Source organism: Anomaloglossus baeobatrachus, unplaced genomic scaffold (assembly GCF_048569485.1).
Source record: "Anomaloglossus baeobatrachus isolate aAnoBae1 unplaced genomic scaffold, aAnoBae1.hap1 Scaffold_3056, whole genome shotgun sequence".
Classification (NCBI taxonomy): Eukaryota; Metazoa; Chordata; class Amphibia; order Anura; family Aromobatidae; genus Anomaloglossus; species Anomaloglossus baeobatrachus.
Genome location: NW_027442476.1, coordinates 1 through 21,805, shown reverse-complemented (window position 1 = coordinate 21,805; position 21,805 = coordinate 1). Strand labels below are relative to the sequence as shown.

Below are 21,805 nucleotides of genomic sequence, written 5' to 3'. Positions count from 1 at the left end.
CTGTCATCCCCCTACCACCCGGGAAAAAAAGAGATTGCCCCCTCCTTCCACTAGCCCACCCTCCCACCCAAAGAACAACTTCTTCTGCGCAGCTTGTTTTCTAGGCAGCAGCGCTATTGTGATGTCATCGGGGGGCATTGTGACAAGCCGCCAGTGTTCCGTCTCTTCATGTTGTGCACAGTTCAAACGGAAAATACATCAACAGGCAGACTACAGAAAAGCTTACTATCAAAGGTTAGAGGGGGGCTTTCTCAGAGGGCTTTTTACAGTTTTTCTATTCCCAATTAGCCGTTTAAGTGTACTTATTGAAAGTAGTAATTCTTTCATAGGCCGCCCTTTCTTAGTATTTGACGTTCCTTATATTGCGGTATGAGGCTTCGCAGTAGGTTGCAAACATTCATCACCCATGACTGTCCCCAATTGAGCTCAGAAGCTCAATGTCTATCATGACCTCTCTTTTAGAATGTCCAAGAGCAAGCAAACTATTCCTCCAGGAGAGGGCGCCAACAGACTACTAAAGAGATCATCATTACTCAAAGAAAACCCCAAAAACCAATGCATGATAGGAATAAACAGGTAACTTTCTTTGGAGTGGAAGCGGAGAGATCGCACCAGATGCCAATTCTAGATCTTATCACACCTGTGGTCACTGCAGCAGCAGGTGAATCCACTTTGTCCAAAAGGGATCTATTCCATTCAATTGCAAATGATCTAGATAAGACAGAGAACTGCAGCACGGGGACGTAGCCGAGTTGGTCAGGTTGAGTGGTGATGAGTTTGCTATTTGGATGAATAAAGAAAGTCAAAAGTGTGAAAGATAAAAAACAAAAGGAGGAAGTGTGAAAAGTGAATGGGCCAAATTGAGGTGCATATGAAGACGTATGCTTTCTTCCAATTCATTAAATCGGGCTAATATGAATCAGGTGAATTGAGTTCTGCTTTTGGAAACTGGGTTAAGAAGGGGTGCACCGTTCCTGGAGGTACTGCAATACCAGGTCAATGCGTGGAGTGGACAGAGCAAGCTCTTTTTCCATCTCCCTGTTCTAAAAATCCATTTAATATATGGTCCCCAGATAGGGGACGTATCAGATATTAAACTGATAAGAACAGATACTACACTTGATCTTAGCCAAAAGGCCGAGAAGCGATAACCAGAATTGGTTTGGGCCTCGAGTGGCACCCTGGCCTATGCCGGACACATCTTAGGGAGAGAGAGCGAGAGGGAGACAAACCCACGCCTACACAAGACATTTTGTCACCCAAGCCAACCCTTGAAAAGGCTGCTTTGCAGAGCAAAAACAAGAAGAATGGTGCGTTTTGCAGCCGCCGCCCACTGCAATGAATCTGAATAACTCCTCCTTTAGGGCGCAAGCAACTCCCCTCCCCCTTGCAGTCTTTCCAATTCACGATACAAAAAGACGGACAGGACAGGTTGCCTGACTTTCCGTCACTGCCACCCTTTGCCATCCTTACCCGTAGAAAGCCCTTTCATCATCCCCAAACCCTAATCTTTTCCCTTTCCTTCCCAGCCCCCAAACCCTGCCCTCTGTACCTTTCTCACCACCCGCTTCCCTTCTCCTGTCATCCCCCTACCACCCGGGAAAAAAAGAGATTGCCCCCTCCTTCCACTAGCCCACCCTCCCACCCAAAGAACAACTTCTTCTGCGCAGCTTGTTTTCTAGGCAGCAGCGCTATTGTGATGTCATCGGGGGGCATTGTGACAAGCCGCCAGTGTTCCGTCTCTTCATGTTGTGCACAGTTCAAACGGAAAATACATCAACAGGCAGACTACAGAAAAGCTTACTATCAAAGGTTAGAGGGGGGCTTCTCAGAGGGCTTTTTACAGTTTTTCTATTCCCAATTAGCCGTTTAAGTGTACTTATTGAAAGTAGTAATTCTTTCATAGGCCGCCCTTTCTTAGTATTTGACGTTCCTTATATTGCGGTATGAGGCTTCGCAGTAGGTTGCAAACATTCATCACCCATGACTGTCCCCAATTGAGCTCAGAAGCTCAATGTCTATCATGACCTCTCTTTTAGAATGTCCAAGAGCAAGCAAACTATTCCTCCAGGAGAGGGCGCCAACAGACTACTAAAGAGATCATCATTACTCAAAGAAAACCCCAAAAACCAATGCATGATAGGAATAAACAGGTAACTTTCTTTGGAGTGGAAGCGGAGAGATCGCACCAGATGCCAATTCTAGATCTTATCACACCTGTGGTCACTGCAGCAGCAGGTGAATCCACTTTGTCCAAAAGGGATCTATTCCATTCAATTGCAAATGATCTAGATAAGACAGAGAACTGCAGCACGGGGACATAGCCGAGTTGGTCAGGTTGAGTGGTGATGAGTTTGCTATTTGGATGAATAAAGAAAGTCAAAAGTGTGAAAGATAAAAAACAAAAGGAGGAAGTGTGAAAAGTGAATGGGCCAAATTGAGGTGCATATGAAGACGTATGCTTTCTTCCAATTCATTAAATCGGGCTAATATGAATCAGGTGAATTGAGTTCTGCTTTTGGAAACTGGGTTAAGAAGGGGTGCACCGTTCCTGGAGGTACTGCAATACCAGGTCAATGCGTGGAGTGGACAGAGCAAGCTCTTTTTCCATCTCCCTGTTCTAAAAATCCATTTAATATATGGTCCCCAGATAGGGGACGTATCAGATATTAAACTGATAAGAACAGATACTACACTTGATCTTAGCCAAAAGGCCGAGAAGCGATAACCAGAATTGGTTTGGGCCTCGAGTGGCACCCTGGCCTATGCCGGACACATCTTAGGGAGAGAGAGCGAGAGGGAGACAAACCCACGCCTACACAAGACATTTTGTCACCCAAGCCAACCCTTGAAAAGGCTGCTTTGCAGAGCAAAAACAAGAAGAATGGTGCGTTTTGCAGCCGCCGCCCACTGCAATGAATCTGAATAACTCCTCCTTTAGGGCGCAAGCAACTCCCCTCCCCCTTGCAGTCTTTCCAATTCACGATACAAAAAGACGGACAGGACAGGTTGCCTGACTTTCCGTCACTGCCACCCTTTGCCATCCTTACCCGTAGAAAGCCCTTTCATCATCCCCAAACCCTAATCTTTTCCCTTTCCTTCCCAGCCCCCAAACCCTGCCCTCTGTACCTTTCTCACCACCCCGCTTCCCTTCTCCTGTCATCCCCCTACCACCCGGGAAAAAAAGAGATTGCCCCCTCCTTCCACTAGCCCACCCTCCCACCCAAAGAACAACTTCTTCTGCGCAGCTTGTTTTCTAGGCAGCAGCGCTATTGTGATGTCATCGGGGGGCATTGTGACAAGCCGCCAGTGTTCCGTCTCTTCATGTTGTGCACAGTTCAAACGGAAAATACATCAACAGGCAGACTACAGAAAAGCTTACTATCAAAGGTTAGAGGGGGGCTTTCTCAGAGGGCTTTTTACAGTTTTTCTATTCCCAATTAGCCGTTTAAGTGTACTTATTGAAAGTAGTAATTCTTTCATAGGCCGCCCTTTCTTAGTATTTGACGTTCCTTATATTGCGGTATGAGGCTTCGCAGTAGGTTGCAAACATTCATCACCCATGACTGTCCCCAATTGAGCTCAGAAGCTCAATGTCTATCATGACCTCTCTTTTAGAATGTCCAAGAGCAAGCAAACTATTCCTCCAGGAGAGGGCGCCAACAGACTACTAAAGAGATCATCATTACTCAAAGAAAACCCCAAAAACCAATGCATGATAGGAATAAACAGGTAACTTTCTTTGGAGTGGAAGCGGAGAGATCGCACCAGATGCCAATTCTAGATCTTATCACACCTGTGGTCACTGCAGCAGCAGGTGAATCCACTTTGTCCAAAAGGGATCTATTCCATTCAATTGCAAATGATCTAGATAAGACAGAGAACTGCAGCACGGGGACATAGCCGAGTTGGTCAGGTTGAGTGGTGATGAGTTTGCTATTTGGATGAATAAAGAAAGTCAAAAGTGTGAAAGATAAAAAACAAAAGGAGGAAGTGTGAAAAGTGAATGGGCCAAATTGAGGTGCATATGAAGACGTATGCTTTCTTCCAATTCATTAAATCGGGCTAATATGAATCAGGTGAATTGAGTTCTGCTTTTGGAAACTGGGTTAAGAAGGGGTGCACCGTTCCTGGAGGTACTGCAATACCAGGTCAATGCGTGGAGTGGACAGAGCAAGCTCTTTTTCCATCTCCCTGTTCTAAAAATCCATTTAATATATGGTCCCCAGATAGGGGACGTATCAGATATTAAACTGATAAGAACAGATACTACACTTGATCTTAGCCAAAAGGCCGAGAAGCGATAACCACAATTGGTTTGGGCCTCGAGTGGCACCCTGGCCTATGCCGGACACATCTTAGGGAGAGAGAGCGAGAGGGAGACAAACCCACGCCTACACAAGACATTTTGTCACCCAAGCCAACCCTTGAAAAGGCTGCTTTGCAGAGCAAAAACAAGAAGAATGGTGCGTTTTGCAGCCGCCGCCCACTGCAATGAATCTGAATAACTCCTCCTTTAGGGCGCAAGCAACTCCCCTCCCCCTTGCAGTCTTTCCAATTCACGATACAAAAAGACGGACAGGACAGGTTGCCTGACTTTCCGTCACTGCCACCCTTTGCCATCCTTACCCGTAGAAAGCCCTTTCATCATCCCCAAACCCTAATCTTTTCCCTTTCCTTCCCAGCCCCCAAACCCTGCCCTCTGTACCTTTCTCACCACCCGCTTCCCTTCTCCTGTCATCCCCCTACCACCCGGGAAAAAAAGAGATTGCCCCCTCCTTCCACTAGCCCACCCTCCCACCCAAAGAACAACTTCTTCTGCGCAGCTTGTTTTCTAGGCAGCAGCGCTATTGTGATGTCATCGGGGGGCATTGTGACAAGCCGCCAGTGTTCCGTCTCTTCATGTTGTGCACAGTTCAAACGGAAAATACATCAACAGGCAGACTACAGAAAAGCTTACTATCAAAGGTTAGAGGGGGGCTTTCTCAGAGGGCTTTTTACAGTTTTTCTATTCCCAATTAGCCGTTTAAGTGTACTTATTGAAAGTAGTAATTCTTTCATAGGCCGCCCTTTCTTAGTATTTGACGTTCCTTATATTGCGGTATGAGGCTTCGCAGTAGGTTGCAAACATTCATCACCCATGACTGTCCCCAATTGAGCTAAGAAGCTCAATGTCTATCATGACCTCTCTTTTAGAATGTCCAAGAGCAAGCAAACTATTCCTCCAGGAGAGGGCGCCAACAGACTACTAAAGAGATCATCATTACTCAAAGAAAACCCCAAAAACCAATGCATGATAGGAATAAACAGGTAACTTTCTTTGGAGTGGAAGCGGAGAGATCGCACCAGATGCCAATTCTAGATCTTATCACACCTGTGGTCACTGCAGCAGCAGGTGAATCCACTTTGTCCAAAAGGGATCTATTCCATTCAATTGCAAATGATCTAGATAAGACAGAGAACTGCAGCACGGGGACATAGCCGAGTTGGTCAGGTTGAGTGGTGATGAGTTTGCTATTTGGATGAATAAAGAAAGTCAAAAGTGTGAAAGATAAAAAACAAAAGGAGGAAGTGTGAAAAGTGAATGGGCCAAATTGAGGTGCATATGAAGACGTATGCTTTCTTCCAATTCATTAAATCGGGCTAATATGAATCAGGTGAATTGAGTTCTGCTTTTGGAAACTGGGTTAAGAAGGGGTGCACCGTTCCTGGAGGTACTGCAATACCAGGTCAATGCGTGGAGTGGACAGAGCAAGCTCTTTTTCCATCTCCCTGTTCTAAAAATCCATTTAATATATGGTCCCCAGATAGGGGACGTATCAGATATTAAACTGATAAGAACAGATTTTTGATTTAATGAAGCTTTCCAAAGCACCACAAAAAATGCATGACCGAAGTCACACCAAAAACAGTGCAAAGGCTAGGATTCGTGTGGACCCCACCGTGAGGAGAGGGTCCCCAAAAATCAACCCCGTCCCTCCGAGCCAGAAGGCCACAGCAAGGGTTAGGGATCTTCGGTGCTCCCCCAAGCCGAAGCCTGGTTGAGCCTTGTCGTTGCTCCCAGCGTCCACCCAGGCATCTTACCCAAGTGGAGTAGAGAGCTACTAGTTGTTGGTTTCGCAGCCGAAACTGCCCGGACCGTCAACCGGTGTTGGTTTCTCAGCCCAAGGCTAACCGGACCTCCAACCGGGTGTTGGTTTCTCAGCCGAAGCTGACCCAGACATCCAACCGGGTGTTGGTTTTTCAGCCGAAGCTGACCCGGACCTCCAACCGGGTGTTAGTTTCTCAGCCCAAAGCTGACCAGACCTCCGACCGGGATTATAAAAATTTCCCTTCCTAGCCAGAAGGCCGGGATAGGGTAATATGCTCAAAAAGTATGAAAAGGCAAGGTACGGTGTGCTACAGAGCCCAAGGCTTGCCGGGGTCCCAAGCCAGCAAGCTCAGACTCACTCCAGGGTCGTCAGTCCTGGGGCACGTTGTACCATAGCCCCCCATCCTTACTCAGTCTAATAGCCTCGATCCTGGTAGGGCCATGTTTTCCACTAGATGAATATACTATCCACCCAGTGTACTAGCAAGCGCAACCTTCCAGTGTGCATTGTATCATTGTGCTAAGGTGGCCTGGAGCTTAAACCACCTCTTCGAACAACACTACACTTGATCTTAGCCAAAAGGCCGAGAAGCGATAACCAGAATTGGTTTGGGCCTCGAGTGGCACCCTGGCCTATGCCGGACACATCTTAGGGAGAGAGAGCGAGAGGGAGACAAACCCACGCCTACACAAGACATTTTGTCACCCAAGCCAACCCTTGAAAAGGCTGCTTTGCAGAGCAAAAACAAGAAGAATGGTGCGTTTTGCAGCCGCCGCCCACTGCAATGAATCTGAATAACTCCTCCTTTAGGGCGCAAGCAACTCCCCTCCCCCTTGCAGTCTTTCCAATTCACGATACAAAAAGACGGACAGGACAGGTTGCCTGACTTTCCGTCACTGCCACCCTTTGCCATCCTTACCCGTAGAAAGCCCTTTCATCATCCCCAAACCCTAATCTTTTCCCTTTCCTTCCCAGCCCCCAAACCCTGCCCTCTGTACCTTTCTCACCACCCGCTTCCCTTCTCCTGTCATCCCCCTACCACCCGGGAAAAAAAGAGATTGCCCCCTCCTTCCACTAGCCCACCCTCCCACCCAAAGAACAACTTCTTCTGCGCAGCTTGTTTTCTAGGCAGCAGCGCTATTGTGATGTCATCGGGGGGCATTGTGACAAGCCGCCAGTGTTCCGTCTCTTCATGTTGTGCACAGTTCAAACGGAAAATACATCAACAGGCAGACTACAGAAAAGCTTACTATCAAAGGTTAGAGGGGGGCTTTCTCAGAGGGCTTTTTACAGTTTTTCTATTCCCAATTAGCCGTTTAAGTGTACTTATTGAAAGTAGTAATTCTTTCATAGGCCGCCCTTTCTTAGTATTTGACGTTCCTTATATTGCGGTATGAGGCTTCGCAGTAGGTTGCAAACATTCATCACCCATGACTGTCCCCAATTGAGCTCAGAAGCTCAATGTCTATCATGACCTCTCTTTTAGAATGTCCAAGAGCAAGCAAACTATTCCTCCAGGAGAGGGCGCCAACAGACTACTAAAGAGATCATCATTACTCAAAGAAAACCCCAAAAACCAATGCATGATAGGAATAAACAGGTAACTTTCTTTGGAGTGGAAGCGGAGAGATCGCACCAGATGCCAATTCTAGATCTTATCACACCTGTGGTCACTGCAGCAGCAGGTGAATCCACTTTGTCCAAAAGGGATCTATTCCATTCAATTGCAAATGATCTAGATAAGACAGAGAACTGCAGCACGGGGACATAGCCGAGTTGGTCAGGTTGAGTGGTGATGAGTTTGCTATTTGGATGAATAAAGAAAGTCAAAAGTGTGAAAGATAAAAAACAAAAGGAGGAAGTGTGAAAAGTGAATGGGCCAAATTGAGGTGCATATGAAGACGTATGCTTTCTTCCAATTCATTAAATCGGGCTAATATGAATCAGGTGAATTGAGTTCTGCTTTTGGAAACTGGGTTAAGAAGGGGTGCACCGTTCCTGGAGGTACTGCAATACCAGGTCAATGCGTGGAGTGGACAGAGCAAGCTCTTTTTCCATCTCCCTGTTCTAAAAATCCATTTAATATATGGTCCCCAGATAGGGGACGTATCAGATATTAAACTGATAAGAACAGATACTACACTTGATCTTAGCCAAAAGGCCGAGAAGCGATAACCAGAATTGGTTTGGGCCTCGAGTGGCACCCTGGCCTATGCCGGACACATCTTAGGGAGAGAGAGCGAGAGGGAGACAAACCCACGCCTACACAAGACATTTTGTCACCCAAGCCAACCCTTGAAAAGGCTGCTTTGCAGAGCAAAAACAAGAAGAATGGTGCGTTTTGCAGCCGCCGCCCACTGCAATGAATCTGAATAACTCCTCCTTTAGGGCGCAAGCAACTCCCCTCCCCCTTGCAGTCTTTCCAATTCACGATACAAAAAGACGGACAGGACAGGTTGCCTGACTTTCCGTCACTGCCACCCTTTGCCATCCTTACCCGTAGAAAGCCCTTTCATCATCCCCAAACCCTAATCTTTTCCCTTTCCTTCCCAGCCCCCAAACCCTGCCCTCTGTACCTTTCTCACCACCCGCTTCCCTTCTCCTGTCATCCCCCTACCACCCGGGAAAAAAAGAGATTGCCCCCTCCTTCCACTAGCCCACCCTCCCACCCAAAGAACAACTTCTTCTGCGCAGCTTGTTTTCTAGGCAGCAGCGCTATTGTGATGTCATCGGGGGGCATTGTGACAAGCCGCCAGTGTTCCGTCTCTTCATGTTGTGCACAGTTCAAACGGAAAATACATCAACAGGCAGACTACAGAAAAGCTTACTATCAAAGGTTAGAGGGGGGCTTTCTCAGAGGGCTTTTTACAGTTTTTCTATTCCCAATTAGCCGTTTAAGTGTACTTATTGAAAGTAGTAATTCTTTCATAGGCCGCCCTTTCTTAGTATTTGACGTTCCTTATATTGCGGTATGAGGCTTCGCAGTAGGTTGCAAACATTCATCACCCATGACTGTCCCCAATTGAGCTCAGAAGCTCAATGTCTATCATGACCTCTCTTTTAGAATGTCCAAGAGCAAGCAAACTATTCCTCCAGGAGAGGGCGCCAACAGACTACTAAAGAGATCATCATTACTCAAAGAAAACCCCAAAAACCAATGCATGATAGGAATAAACAGGTAACTTTCTTTGGAGTGGAAGCGGAGAGATCGCACCAGATGCCAATTCTAGATCTTATCACACCTGTGGTCACTGCAGCAGCAGGTGAATCCACTTTGTCCAAAAGGGATCTATTCCATTCAATTGCAAATGATCTAGATAAGACAGAGAACTGCAGCACGGGGACATAGCCGAGTTGGTCAGGTTGAGTGGTGATGAGTTTGCTATTTGGATGAATAAAGAAAGTCAAAAGTGTGAAAGATAAAAAACAAAAGGAGGAAGTGTGAAAAGTGAATGGGCCAAATTGAGGTGCATATGAAGACGTATGCTTTCTTCCAATTCATTAAATCGGGCTAATATGAATCAGGTGAATTGAGTTCTGCTTTTGGAAACTGGGTTAAGAAGGGGTGCACCGTTCCTGGAGGTACTGCAATACCAGGTCAATGCGTGGAGTGGACAGAGCAAGCTCTTTTTCCATCTCCCTGTTCTAAAAATCCATTTAATATATGGTCCCCAGATAGGGGACGTATCAGATATTAAACTGATAAGAACAGATACTACACTTGATCTTAGCCAAAAGGCCGAGAAGCGATAACCAGAATTGGTTTGGGCCTCGAGTGGCACCCTGGCCTATGCCGGACACATCTTAGGGAGAGAGAGCGAGAGGGAGACAAACCCACGCCTACACAAGACATTTTGTCACCCAAGCCAACCCTTGAAAAGGCTGCTTTGCAGAGCAAAAACAAGAAGAATGGTGCGTTTTGCAGCCGCCGCCCACTGCAATGAATCTGAATAACTCCTCCTTTAGGGCGCAAGCAACTCCCCTCCCCCTTGCAGTCTTTCCAATTCACGATACAAAAAGACGGACAGGACAGGTTGCCTGACTTTCCGTCACTGCCACCCTTTGCCATCCTTACCCGTAGAAAGCCCTTTCATCATCCCCAAACCCTAATCTTTTCCCTTTCCTTCCCAGCCCCCAAACCCTGCCCTCTGTACCTTTCTCACCACCCGCTTCCCTTCTCCTGTCATCCCCCTACCACCCGGGAAAAAAAGAGATTGCCCCCTCCTTCCACTAGCCCACCCTCCCACCCAAAGAACAACTTCTTCTGCGCAGCTTGTTTTCTAGGCAGCAGCGCTATTGTGATGTCATCGGGGGGCATTGTGACAAGCCGCCAGTGTTCCGTCTCTTCATGTTGTGCACAGTTCAAACGGAAAATACATCAACAGGCAGACTACAGAAAAGCTTACTATCAAAGGTTAGAGGGGGGCTTTCTCAGAGGGCTTTTTACAGTTTTTCTATTCCCAATTAGCCGTTTAAGTGTACTTATTGAAAGTAGTAATTCTTTCATAGGCCGCCCTTTCTTAGTATTTGACGTTCCTTATATTGCGGTATGAGGCTTCGCAGTAGGTTGCAAACATTCATCACCCATGACTGTCCCCAATTGAGCTCAGAAGCTCAATGTCTATCATGACCTCTCTTTTAGAATGTCCAAGAGCAAGCAAACTATTCCTCCAGGAGAGGGCGCCAACAGACTACTAAAGAGATCATCATTACTCAAAGAAAACCCCAAAAACCAATGCATGATAGGAATAAACAGGTAACTTTCTTTGGAGTGGAAGCGGAGAGATCGCACCAGATGCCAATTCTAGATCTTATCACACCTGTGGTCACTGCAGCAGCAGGTGAATCCACTTTGTCCAAAAGGGATCTATTCCATTCAATTGCAAATGATCTAGATAAGACAGAGAACTGCAGCACGGGGACATAGCCGAGTTGGTCAGGTTGAGTGGTGATGAGTTTGCTATTTGGATGAATAAAGAAAGTCAAAAGTGTGAAAGATAAAAAACAAAAGGAGGAAGTGTGAAAAGTGAATGGGCCAAATTGAGGTGCATATGAAGACGTATGCTTTCTTCCAATTCATTAAATCGGGCTAATATGAATCAGGTGAATTGAGTTCTGCTTTTGGAAACTGGGTTAAGAAGGGGTGCACCGTTCCTGGAGGTACTGCAATACCAGGTCAATGCGTGGAGTGGACAGAGCAAGCTCTTTTTCCATCTCCCTGTTCTAAAAATCCATTTAATATATGGTCCCCAGATAGGGGACGTATCAGATATTAAACTGATAAGAACAGATACTACACTTGATCTTAGCCAAAAGGCCGAGAAGCGATAACCAGAATTGGTTTGGGCCTCGAGTGGCACCCTGGCCTATGCCGGACACATCTTAGGGAGAGAGAGCGAGAGGGAGACAAACCCACGCCTACACAAGACATTTTGTCACCCAAGCCAACCCTTGAAAAGGCTGCTTTGCAGAGCAAAAACAAGAAGAATGGTGCGTTTTGCAGCCGCCGCCCACTGCAATGAATCTGAATAACTCCTCCTTTAGGGCGCAAGCAACTCCCCTCCCCCTTGCAGTCTTTCCAATTCACGATACAAAAAGACGGACAGGACAGGTTGCCTGACTTTCCGTCACTGCCACCCTTTGCCATCCTTACCCGTAGAAAGCCCTTTCATCATCCCCAAACCCTAATCTTTTCCCTTTCCTTCCCAGCCCCCAAACCCTGCCCTCTGTACCTTTCTCACCACCCGCTTCCCTTCTCCTGTCATCCCCCTACCACCCGGGAAAAAAAGAGATTGCCCCCTCCTTCCACTAGCCCACCCTCCCACCCAAAGAACAACTTCTTCTGCGCAGCTTGTTTTCTAGGCAGCAGCGCTATTGTGATGTCATCGGGGGGCATTGTGACAAGCCGCCAGTGTTCCGTCTCTTCATGTTGTGCACAGTTCAAACGGAAAATACATCAACAGGCAGACTACAGAAAAGCTTACTATCAAAGGTTAGAGGGGGGCTTTCTCAGAGGGCTTTTTACAGTTTTTCTATTCCCAATTAGCCGTTTAAGTGTACTTATTGAAAGTAGTAATTCTTTCATAGGCCGCCCTTTCTTAGTATTTGACGTTCCTTATATTGCGGTATGAGGCTTCGCAGTAGGTTGCAAACATTCATCACCCATGACTGTCCCCAATTGAGCTCAGAAGCTCAATGTCTATCATGACCTCTCTTTTAGAATGTCCAAGAGCAAGCAAACTATTCCTCCAGGAGAGGGCGCCAACAGACTACTAAAGAGATCATCATTACTCAAAGAAAACCCCAAAAACCAATGCATGATAGGAATAAACAGGTAACTTTCTTTGGAGTGGAAGCGGAGAGATCGCACCAGATGCCAATTCTAGATCTTATCACACCTGTGGTCACTGCAGCAGCAGGTGAATCCACTTTGTCCAAAAGGGATCTATTCCATTCAATTGCAAATGATCTAGATAAGACAGAGAACTGCAGCACGGGGACATAGCCGAGTTGGTCAGGTTGAGTGGTGATGAGTTTGCTATTTGGATGAATAAAGAAAGTCAAAAGTGTGAAAGATAAAAAACAAAAGGAGGAAGTGTGAAAAGTGAATGGGCCAAATTGAGGTGCATATGAAGACGTATGCTTTCTTCCAATTCATTAAATCGGGCTAATATGAATCAGGTGAATTGAGTTCTGCTTTTGGAAACTGGGTTAAGAAGGGGTGCACCGTTCCTGGAGGTACTGCAATACCAGGTCAATGCGTGGAGTGGACAGAGCAAGCTCTTTTTCCATCTCCCTGTTCTAAAAATCCATTTAATATATGGTCCCCAGATAGGGGACGTATCAGATATTAAACTGATAAGAACAGATACTACACTTGATCTTAGCCAAAAGGCCGAGAAGCGATAACCAGAATTGGTTTGGGCCTCGAGTGGCACCCTGGCCTATGCCGGACACATCTTAGGGAGAGAGAGCGAGAGGGAGACAAACCCACGCCTACACAAGACATTTTGTCACCCAAGCCAACCCTTGAAAAGGCTGCTTTGCAGAGCAAAAACAAGAAGAATGGTGCGTTTTGCAGCCGCCGCCCACTGCAATGAATCTGAATAACTCCTCCTTTAGGGCGCAAGCAACTCCCCTCCCCCTTGCAGTCTTTCCAATTCACGATACAAAAAGACGGACAGGACAGGTTGCCTGACTTTCCGTCACTGCCACCCTTTGCCATCCTTACCCGTAGAAAGCCCTTTCATCATCCCCAAACCCTAATCTTTTCCCTTTCCTTCCCAGCCCCCAAACCCTGCCCTCTGTACCTTTCTCACCACCCGCTTCCCTTCTCCTGTCATCCCCCTACCACCCGGGAAAAAAAGAGATTGCCCCCTCCTTCCACTAGCCCACCCTCCCACCCAAAGAACAACTTCTTCTGCGCAGCTTGTTTTCTAGGCAGCAGCGCTATTGTGATGTCATCGGGGGGCATTGTGACAAGCCGCCAGTGTTCCGTCTCTTCATGTTGTGCACAGTTCAAACGGAAAATACATCAACAGGCAGACTACAGAAAAGCTTACTATCAAAGGTTAGAGGGGGGCTTTCTCAGAGGGCTTTTTACAGTTTTTCTATTCCCAATTAGCCGTTTAAGTGTACTTATTGAAAGTAGTAATTCTTTCATAGGCCGCCCTTTCTTAGTATTTGACGTTCCTTATATTGCGGTATGAGGCTTCGCAGTAGGTTGCAAACATTCATCACCCATGACTGTCCCCAATTGAGCTCAGAAGCTCAATGTCTATCATGACCTCTCTTTTAGAATGTCCAAGAGCAAGCAAACTATTCCTCCAGGAGAGGGCGCCAACAGACTACTAAAGAGATCATCATTACTCAAAGAAAACCCCAAAAACCAATGCATGATAGGAATAAACAGGTAACTTTCTTTGGAGTGGAAGCGGAGAGATCGCACCAGATGCCAATTCTAGATCTTATCACACCTGTGGTCACTGCAGCAGCAGGTGAATCCACTTTGTCCAAAAGGGATCTATTCCATTCAATTGCAAATGATCTAGATAAGACAGAGAACTGCAGCACGGGGACATAGCCGAGTTGGTCAGGTTGAGTGGTGATGAGTTTGCTATTTGGATGAATAAAGAAAGTCAAAAGTGTGAAAGATAAAAAACAAAAGGAGGAAGTGTGAAAAGTGAATGGGCCAAATTGAGGTGCATATGAAGACGTATGCTTTCTTCCAATTCATTAAATCGGGCTAATATGAATCAGGTGAATTGAGTTCTGCTTTTGGAAACTGGGTTAAGAAGGGGTGCACCGTTCCTGGAGGTACTGCAATACCAGGTCAATGCGTGGAGTGGACAGAGCAAGCTCTTTTTCCATCTCCCTGTTCTAAAAATCCATTTAATATATGGTCCCCAGATAGGGGACGTATCAGATATTAAACTGATAAGAACAGATACTACACTTGATCTTAGCCAAAAGGCCGAGAAGCGATAACCAGAATTGGTTTGGGCCTCGAGTGGCACCCTGGCCTATGCCGGACACATCTTAGGGAGAGAGAGCGAGAGGGAGACAAACCCACGCCTACACAAGACATTTTGTCACCCAAGCCAACCCTTGAAAAGGCTGCTTTGCAGAGCAAAAACAAGAAGAATGGTGCGTTTTGCAGCCGCCGCCCACTGCAATGAATCTGAATAACTCCTCCTTTAGGGCGCAAGCAACTCCCCTCCCCCTTGCAGTCTTTCCAATTCACGATACAAAAAGACGGACAGGACAGGTTGCCTGACTTTCCGTCACTGCCACCCTTTGCCATCCTTACCCGTAGAAAGCCCTTTCATCATCCCCAAACCCTAATCTTTTCCCTTTCCTTCCCAGCCCCCAAACCCTGCCCTCTGTACCTTTCTCACCACCCGCTTCCCTTCTCCTGTCATCCCCCTACCACCCGGGAAAAAAAGAGATTGCCCCCTCCTTCCACTAGCCCACCCTCCCACCCAAAGAACAACTTCTTCTGCGCAGCTTGTTTTCTAGGCAGCAGCGCTATTGTGATGTCATCGGGGGGCATTGTGACAAGCCGCCAGTGTTCCGTCTCTTCATGTTGTGCACTGTTCAAACCGAAAATACATCAACAGGCAGGCTACAGAAAAGCTTACTAACAAAGGTTAGAGAGGGGCTTTCTCAGAGGGCTTTTTACAGTTTGTCTATTCCCAATTAGCCGGTTTAGTATACTTAATGAAAGTACTAATTCTTTCATAGGCCGCCCATTCTTAGTATTTGACGTTCAGGTAACAACAGGTAACTTTATTTGGAGTGGAAGCAGAGAGATAACACCAGATGCCAATTGTAGATCCTCTCACACCTGTGGTCACTGCAGCATCTGACTCCACTTTGTCCAAAAGGGATCTATTCCATTCAATTACACATGATCTAGATTAGACTGACAACAAGATACTGCACGGGACATAGCAGAGTTGGTGAAGTTGAGTGGTGATGAGTTTGCTATTTGGATGAATAAAGCAAGTAAAAAGTGTGTTAGATAAAAATTCATTTCAATTCGCTAATCGGGCTAATATGAATCAGGTGAATCGAGTTCTGCTTTTGGAAACTGGGTTAAGAAGGGGTGCACCGTTCCTGGAGGTACTGCAATACCAGGTCAATGCGTGGAGTGGACAGAGCAAGCTCTTTTTCCATCTCCCTGTTCTAAAAATCCATTTAATATATGGTCCCCAGATAGGGGACGTATCAGATATTAAACTGATAAGAACAGATACTACACTTGATCTTAGCCAAAAGGCCGAGAAGCGATAACCAGAATTGGTTTGGGCCTCGAGTGGCACCCTGGCCTATGCCGGACACATCTTAGGGAGAGAGAGCGAGAGGGAGACAAACCCACGCCTACACAAGACATTTTGTCACCCAAGCCAACCCTTGAAAAGGCTGCTTTGCAGAGCAAAAACAAGAAGAATGGTGCGTTTTGCAGCCGCCGCCCACTGCAATGAATCTGAATAACTCCTCCTTTAGGGCGCAAGCAACTCCCCTCCCCCTTGCAGTCTTTCCAATTCACGATACAAAAAGACGGACAGGACAGGTTGCCTGACTTTCCGTCACTGCCACCCTTTGCCATCCTTACCCGTAGAAAGCCCTTTCATCATCCCCAAACCCTAATCTTTTCCCTTTCCTTCCCAGCCCCCAAACCCTGCCCTCTGTACCTTTCTCACCACCCGCTTCCCTTCTCCTGTCATCCCCCTACCACCCGGGAAAAAAAGAGATTGCCCCCTCCTTCCACTAGCCCACCCTCCCACCCAAAGAACAACTTCTTCTGCGCAGCTTGTTTTCTAGGCAGCAGCGCTATTGTGATGTCATCGGGGGGCATTGTGACAAGCCGCCAGTGTTCCGTCTCTTCATGTTGTGCACTGTTCAAACCGAAAATACATCAACAGGCAGGCTACAGAAAAGCTTACTAACAAAGGTTAGAGAGGGGCTTTCTCAGAGGGCTTTTTACAGTTTGTCTATTCCCAATTAGCCGGTTTAGTATACTTAATGAAAGTACTAATTCTTTCATAGGCCGCCCATTCTTAGTATTTGACGTTCAGGTAACAACAGGTAACTTTATTTGGAGTGGAAGCAGAGAGATAACACCAGATGCCAATTGTAGATCCTCTCACACCTGTGGTCACTGCAGCATCTGACTCCACTTTGTCCAAAAGGGATCTATTCCATTCAATTACACATGATCTAGATTAGACTGACAACAAGATACTGCACGGGACATAGCAGAGTTGGTGAAGTTGAGTGGTGATGAGTTTGCTATTTGGATGAATAAAGCAAGTAAAAAGTGTGTTAGATAAAAATTCATTTCAATTCGCTAATCGGGCTAATATGAATCAGGTGAATCGAGTTCTGCTTTTGGAAACTGGGTTAAGAAGGGGTGCACCGTTCCTGGAGGTACTGCAATACCAGGTCAATGCGTGGAGTGGACAGAGCAAGCTCTTTTTCCATCTCCCTGTTCTAAAAATCCATTTAATATATGGTCCCCAGATAGGGGACGTATCAGATATTAAACTGATAAGAACAGATACTACACTTGATCTTAGCCAAAAGGCCGAGAAGCGATAACCAGAATTGGTTTGGGCCTCGAGTGGCACCCTGGCCTATGCCGGACACATCTTAGGGAGAGAGAGCGAGAGGGAGACAAACCCACGCCTACACAAGACATTTTGTCACCCAAGCCAACCCTTGAAAAGGCTGCTTTGCAGAGCAAAAACAAGAAGAATGGTGCGTTTTGCAGCCGCCGCCCACTGCAATGAATCTGAATAACTCCTCCTTTAGGGCGCAAGCAACTCCCCTCCCCCTTGCAGTCTTTCCAATTCACGATACAAAAAGACGGACAGGACAGGTTGCCTGACTTTCCGTCACTGCCACCCTTTGCCATCCTTACCCGTAGAAAGCCCTTTCATCATCCCCAAACCCTAATCTTTTCCCTTTCCTTCCCAGCCCCCAAACCCTGCCCTCTGTACCTTTCTCACCACCCGCTTCCCTTCTCCTGTCATCCCCCTACCACCCGGGAAAAAAAGAGATTGCCCCCTCCTTCCACTAGCCCACCCTCCCACCCAAAGAACAACTTCTTCTGCGCAGCTTGTTTTCTAGGCAGCAGCGCTATTGTGATGTCATCGGGGGGCATTGTGACAAGCCGCCAGTGTTCCGTCTCTTCATGTTGTGCACTGTTCAAACCGAAAATACATCAACAGGCAGGCTACAGAAAAGCTTACTAACAAAGGTTAGAGAGGGGCTTTCTCAGAGGGCTTTTTACAGTTTGTCTATTCCCAATTAGCCGGTTTAGTATACTTAATGAAAGTACTAATTCTTTCATAGGCCGCCCATTCTTAGTATTTGACGTTCAGGTAACAACAGGTAACTTTATTTGGAGTGGAAGCAGAGAGATAACACCAGATGCCAATTGTAGATCCTCTCACACCTGTGGTCACTGCAGCATCTGACTCCACTTTGTCCAAAAGGGATCTATTCCATTCAATTACACATGATCTAGATTAGACTGACAACAAGATACTGCACGGGACATAGCAGAGTTGGTGAAGTTGAGTGGTGATGAGTTTGCTATTTGGATGAATAAAGCAAGTAAAAAGTGTGTTAGATAAAAATTCATTTCAATTCGCTAATCGGGCTAATATGAATCAGGTGAATCGAGTTCTGCTTTTGGAAACTGGGTTAAGAAGGGGTGCACCGTTCCTGGAGGTACTGCAATACCAGGTCAATGCGTGGAGTGGACAGAGCAAGCTCTTTTTCCATCTCCCTGTTCTAAAAATCCATTTAATATATGGTCCCCAGATAGGGGACGTATCAGATATTAAACTGATAAGAACAGATACTACACTTGATCTTAGCCAAAAGGCCGAGAAGCGATAACCAGAATTGGTTTGGGCCTCGAGTGGCACCCTGGCCTATGCCGGACACATCTTAGGGAGAGAGAGCGAGAGGGAGACAAACCCACGCCTACACAAGACATTTTGTCACCCAAGCCAACCCTTGAAAAGGCTGCTTTGCAGAGCAAAAACAAGAAGAATGGTGCGTTTTGCAGCCGCCGCCCACTGCAATGAATCTGAATAACTCCTCCTTTAGGGCGCAAGCAACTCCCCTCCCCCTTGCAGTCTTTCCAATTCACGATACAAAAAGACGGACAGGACAGGTTGCCTGACTTTCCGTCACTGCCACCCTTTGCCATCCTTACCCGTAGAAAGCCCTTTCATCATCCCCAAACCCTAATCTTTTCCCTTTCCTTCCCAGCCCCCAAACCCTGCCCTCTGTACCTTTCTCACCACCCGCTTCCCTTCTCCTGTCATCCCCCTACCACCCGGGAAAAAAAGAGATTGCCCCCTCCTTCCACTAGCCCACCCTCCCACCCAAAGAACAACTTCTTCTGCGCAGCTTGTTTTCTAGGCAGCAGCGCTATTGTGATGTCATCGGGGGGCATTGTGACAAGCCGCCAGTGTTCCGTCTCTTCATGTTGTGCACTGTTCAAACCGAAAATACATCAACAGGCAGGCTACAGAAAAGCTTACTAACAAAGGTTAGAGAGGGGCTTTCTCAGAGGGCTTTTTACAGTTTGTCTATTCCCAATTAGCCGGTTTAGTATACTTAATGAAAGTACTAATTCTTTCATAGGCCGCCCATTCTTAGTATTTGACGTTCAGGTAACAACAGGTAACTTTATTTGGAGTGGAAGCAGAGAGATAACACCAGATGCCAATTGTAGATCCTCTCACACCTGTGGTCACTGCAGCATCTGACTCCACTTTGTCCAAAAGGGATCTATTCCATTCAATTACACATGATCTAGATTAGACTGACAACAAGATACTGCACGGGACATAGCAGAGTTGGTGAAGTTGAGTGGTGATGAGTTTGCTATTTGGATGAATAAAGCAAGTAAAAAGTGTGTTAGATAAAAATTCATTTCAATTCGCTAATCGGGCTAATATGAATCAGGTGAATCGAGTTCTGCTTTTGGAAACTGGGTTAAGAAGGGGTGCACCGTTCCTGGAGGTACTGCAATACCAGGTCAATGCGTGGAGTGGACAGAGCAAGCTCTTTTTCCATCTCCCTGTTCTAAAAATCCATTTAATATATGGTCCCCAGATAGGGGACGTATCAGATATTAAACTGATAAGAACAGATTTTTTGATTTAATGAAGCTTTCCAAAGCACCACAAAAAATGCATGACCGAAGTCACACCAAAAACAGTGCAAAGGCTAGGATTCGTGTGGACCCCACCGTGAGGAGAGGGTCCCCAAAAATCAACCCCGTCCCTCCGAGCCAGAAGGCCACAGCAAGGGTCAGGGATCTTCGGTGCTCCCCCAAGCCGAAGCCTGGTTGAGCCTTGTTGTTGCTCCCAGCATCCACCCAGGCATCTTACCCAAGTGGAGTAGAGAGCTACTAGTTGTTGGTTTCGCAGCCGAAACTGCCCGGACCGTCAACCGGTGTTGGTTTCTCAGCCCAAGGCTAACCGGACCTCCAACCGGGTGTTGGTTTCTCAGCCGAAGCTGACCCAGACCTCCAACCAGGTGTTGGTTTCTCAGCCGAAGCTGACCCGGACCTCCAACCGGGTGTTAGTTTCTCAGCCCAAAGCTGACCAGACCTCCGACCGGGATTAAAAAAATTTCCCTTCCTAGCCAGAAGGCCAGGATAGGGTAATATGCTCAAAAAGTATGAAAAGGCAAGGTACGGTGTGCTACAGAGCCCAAGGCTTGCCGGGGTCCCAAGCCAGCAAGCTCAGACTCACTCCAGGGTCGTCAGTCCTGGGGCACGTTGTACCATAGCCCCCCACCCTTACTCAGTCTAATAGCCTCGATCCTGGTAGGGCCATGTTTTCCTCTTGATGAATATACTATCCACCCAGAGTACTAGCAAGCGCAACCTTCCAGTGTGCATTGTATCATTGTACTAAGGTGGCCTGGAGCTTAAACCACCTCTTCGAACAACACTACACTTGATCTTAGCCAAAAGGCCGAGAAGCGATAACCAGAATTGGTTTGGGCCTCGAGTGGCACCCTGGCCTATGCCGGACACATCTTAGGGAGAGAGAGCGAGAGGGAGACAAACCCACGCCTACACAAGACATTTTGTCACCCAAGCCAACCCTTGAAAAGGCTGCTTTGCAGAGCAAAAACAAGAAGAATGGTGCGTTTTGCAGCCGCCGCCCACTGCAATGAATCTGAATAACTCCTCTTTTAGGGCGCAAGCAACTCCCCTCCCCCTTGCAGTCTTTCCAATTCACGATACAAAAAGACGGACAGGACAGGTTGCCTGACTTTCCGTCACTGCCACCCTTTGCCATCCTTATCCGTAGAAAGCCCTTTCATCATCCCCAAACCCTAATCTTTTCCCTTTCCTTCCCAGCCCCCAAACCCTGCCCTCTGTACCTTTCTCACCACCCGCTTCCCTTCTCCTGTCATCCCCCTACCACCCGGGAAAAAAAGAGATTGCCCCCTCCTTCCACTAGCCCACCCTCCCACCCAAAGAACAACTTCTTCTGCGCAGCTTGTTTTCTAGGCAGCAGCGCTATTGTGATGTCATCGGGGGGCATTGTGACAAGCCGCCAGTGTTCCGTCTCTTCATGTTGTGCACTGTTCAAACCGAAAATACATCAACAGGCAGGCTACAGAAAAGCTTACTAACAAAGGTTAGAGAGGGGCTTTCTCAGAGGGCTTTTTACAGTTTGTCTATTCCCAATTAGCCGGTTTAGTATACTTAATGAAAGTACTAATTCTTTCATAGGCCGCCCATTCTTAGTATTTGACGTTCAGGTAACAACAGGTAACTTTATTTGGAGTGGAAGCAGAGAGATAACACCAGATGCCAATTGTAGATCCTCTCACACCTGTGGTCACTGCAGCATCTGACTCCACTTTGTCCAAAAGGGATCTATTCCATTCAATTACACATGATCTAGATTAGACTGACAACAAGATACTGCACGGGACATAGCAGAGTTGGTGAAGTTGAGTGGTGATGAGTTTGCTATTTGGATGAATAAAGCAAGTAAAAAGTGTGTTAGATAAAAATTCATTTCAATTCGCTAATCGGGCTAATATGAATCAGGTGAATCGAGTTCTGCTTTTGGAAACTGGGTTAAGAAGGGGTGCACCGTTCCTGGAGGTACTGCAATACCAGGTCAATGCGTGGAGTGGACAGAGCAAGCTCTTTTTCC

General features: G+C 46.8%; 13 non-coding genes across 13 annotated transcripts; all 13 read right to left on the bottom strand.

Annotated features, from left to right (window-relative positions):
• Window positions 1–958: 958 nt before the first annotated feature.
• On the bottom strand, window positions 959–1,149 carry LOC142268528 (U2 spliceosomal RNA). Its single transcript, XR_012734190.1, has one exon. It is a non-coding gene; the product is annotated as a U2 spliceosomal RNA (small nuclear RNA).
• A 1,386-nt stretch (window positions 1,150–2,535) lies between these two features.
• On the bottom strand, window positions 2,536–2,726 carry LOC142268527 (U2 spliceosomal RNA). The gene has a single exon (XR_012734189.1). It is a non-coding gene; the product is annotated as a U2 spliceosomal RNA (small nuclear RNA).
• A 1,388-nt stretch (window positions 2,727–4,114) lies between these two features.
• Window positions 4,115–4,305, bottom strand: LOC142268526 (U2 spliceosomal RNA). Its single transcript, XR_012734188.1, has one exon. It is a non-coding gene; the product is annotated as a U2 spliceosomal RNA (small nuclear RNA).
• Window positions 4,306–5,692: 1,387 nt separating this feature from the next.
• Window positions 5,693–5,885, bottom strand: LOC142268499 (U2 spliceosomal RNA). The gene has a single exon (XR_012734171.1). It is a non-coding gene; the product is annotated as a U2 spliceosomal RNA (small nuclear RNA).
• Window positions 5,886–8,074: 2,189 nt separating this feature from the next.
• Window positions 8,075–8,265, bottom strand: LOC142268518 (U2 spliceosomal RNA). Its single transcript, XR_012734187.1, has one exon. It is a non-coding gene; the product is annotated as a U2 spliceosomal RNA (small nuclear RNA).
• Window positions 8,266–9,652: 1,387 nt separating this feature from the next.
• On the bottom strand, window positions 9,653–9,843 carry LOC142268506 (U2 spliceosomal RNA). The gene has a single exon (XR_012734177.1). It is a non-coding gene; the product is annotated as a U2 spliceosomal RNA (small nuclear RNA).
• A 1,387-nt stretch (window positions 9,844–11,230) lies between these two features.
• Window positions 11,231–11,421, bottom strand: LOC142268494 (U2 spliceosomal RNA). The gene has a single exon (XR_012734166.1). It is a non-coding gene; the product is annotated as a U2 spliceosomal RNA (small nuclear RNA).
• A 1,387-nt stretch (window positions 11,422–12,808) lies between these two features.
• On the bottom strand, window positions 12,809–12,999 carry LOC142268572 (U2 spliceosomal RNA). Its single transcript, XR_012734228.1, has one exon. It is a non-coding gene; the product is annotated as a U2 spliceosomal RNA (small nuclear RNA).
• A 1,387-nt stretch (window positions 13,000–14,386) lies between these two features.
• On the bottom strand, window positions 14,387–14,577 carry LOC142268560 (U2 spliceosomal RNA). Its single transcript, XR_012734217.1, has one exon. It is a non-coding gene; the product is annotated as a U2 spliceosomal RNA (small nuclear RNA).
• A 1,117-nt stretch (window positions 14,578–15,694) lies between these two features.
• Window positions 15,695–15,885, bottom strand: LOC142268545 (U2 spliceosomal RNA). The gene has a single exon (XR_012734206.1). It is a non-coding gene; the product is annotated as a U2 spliceosomal RNA (small nuclear RNA).
• Window positions 15,886–17,002: 1,117 nt separating this feature from the next.
• Window positions 17,003–17,193, bottom strand: LOC142268533 (U2 spliceosomal RNA). The gene has a single exon (XR_012734195.1). It is a non-coding gene; the product is annotated as a U2 spliceosomal RNA (small nuclear RNA).
• Window positions 17,194–18,310: 1,117 nt separating this feature from the next.
• On the bottom strand, window positions 18,311–18,501 carry LOC142268487 (U2 spliceosomal RNA). Its single transcript, XR_012734160.1, has one exon. It is a non-coding gene; the product is annotated as a U2 spliceosomal RNA (small nuclear RNA).
• A 1,117-nt stretch (window positions 18,502–19,618) lies between these two features.
• On the bottom strand, window positions 19,619–19,812 carry LOC142268508 (U2 spliceosomal RNA). Its single transcript, XR_012734179.1, has one exon. It is a non-coding gene; the product is annotated as a U2 spliceosomal RNA (small nuclear RNA).
• Window positions 19,813–21,805: the final 1,993 nt, after the last annotated feature.